The sequence below is a fragment of the Pongo abelii genome, chromosome 12 (assembly GCF_028885655.2).
Source record: "Pongo abelii isolate AG06213 chromosome 12, NHGRI_mPonAbe1-v2.0_pri, whole genome shotgun sequence".
Lineage (NCBI taxonomy): Eukaryota > Metazoa > Chordata > Mammalia > Primates > Hominidae > Pongo > Pongo abelii.
In genome coordinates, this window is record NC_071997.2 from 84,747,151 (window position 1) to 84,748,776 (window position 1,626).

A 1,626-nucleotide genomic window follows, 5' to 3' on the forward strand; every position below is an offset into this window, starting at 1 on the left:
GGCGCGCACCGCCTGGGCGGGGATAACCTGGGGGACCCGAAAGGCCCCGGAAAGGGGCTCGCGGGGAGAAGCGCGTCCGGCGCTCGCGTGACCTCCTGCTGTTAGAGCATTTTCGCAAGGAGCCGGAGCGAAAGGGACCAAAGTTTAGTCAGCAGTTCACCTTCACGTTGTATTCTCAAGATTTGTACAGAGTAGGCACTTGGTAAATGCTAAATGAATATTGTAATAGCATTCGTTAGCGATGCTGTTGTGTATGGTAAAAGCCTGCAGCTGTACAAAGTTTTCCTTTGCCAGGCACTGATCCCAGCATCTTACATTTGGTAACTAAATCGATCCTCTCAATAACCTGTGAGGTAGGTACTTAAGGGCCACAGTCCGTTATCTGAGCCCTTTGGCCCAGGTGTGTCTTTACAGGATTTTTCAAATTTTAGAAAGCTAAGAGACTATGAGAGGCCAGGCGCGGTGGCTCACGCCTGTAATCCCAGCACTTTGGGATGCGGAGGCGGGCGGATCACCTGAGGTCAGGCGTTGAAGACCAGCCTAGTCAACATGGTGAAACCCCCGTCTCTACTAAAAATTCAAAAATTAGCCGGGCGTGGTGGCAGGCGCTGGTAATCCCAGCTACTTGAGAGGCTCAGGCAGGAGAATAACTTGAACCTGGGAGGCGGCGTTTGCAGTGAGCCAAGGTCGCGCCACTGCACTCCAGCCTGGGCGACAAGAGCGAAACTCCGTCTCAAAAAAAAAAAAGAAGGAAGGAAGGAAAACTAAGAGGCTATGAGAATAAAAAGGTTCTATTCAAATTCAAGAAAGAAAGTGGAAGACAGACAATTGTTTGTCCCCTTATCCCAAACTGTAAATAAATATGAAATCCAGATTGCCGGAAACCAGTCACAATCAACAGCTGTACATTGGTAAAAACGTATGTAAGATTAGTTCTTTGCCTTGTTCTTGGAGACTGTTCTGCAGGCAAGTAATAAAATCAACCTAAAAAAAAAAAGGCGGGGGCCGGGCGCAGTGGCTCACGCCTGTAATCCCAGCACTCAGCACTTTGGGAGGCCGAGGTGGGCGGATCACGAGGTCAGGAGATCGAGACCATCCTGGCTAACACAGTGAAACCCCGTCTCTACTAAAAATACAAAAAATTAGTCTGGCGTGGTGGCACATGCCTGTAGTCCCAGCTACTTGGGAGGCTGAGGCAGGAGAATGGTGTGAACCCGGGAGGCGGGGCTTGCAGTGAGCCGAGATCATTCCTCCGCACTCCAGCCTGGGCGACAGAGCAAGACTCCGTCTCAAAAAAAAAAAAAAAAGAATATTGCCAAAGGTGGTATGTGCTAAGAAAAATACGGTATGCTTCACGAATTTGCATTTCATCCCTGTGCAGGGGTCATTCCAATTTTGGTATATGTGCTACCCAAGCAAGCACAGTGAAACCAACTGTTTCAGATAATAATTGAGAGTTGGTCTCTTTCCCCCACCGGCATATGTAACACCCCCAGAGAGTCTGGGGGAACATCCTGAAATCAAACATGCAGTAAAACTTACATGCTTATTCATACAAAATAGAAAGAATACAGAATATAGACTATAAATAGCCTCAGGTCAAAATTTGCTATCAAATGAATTTAC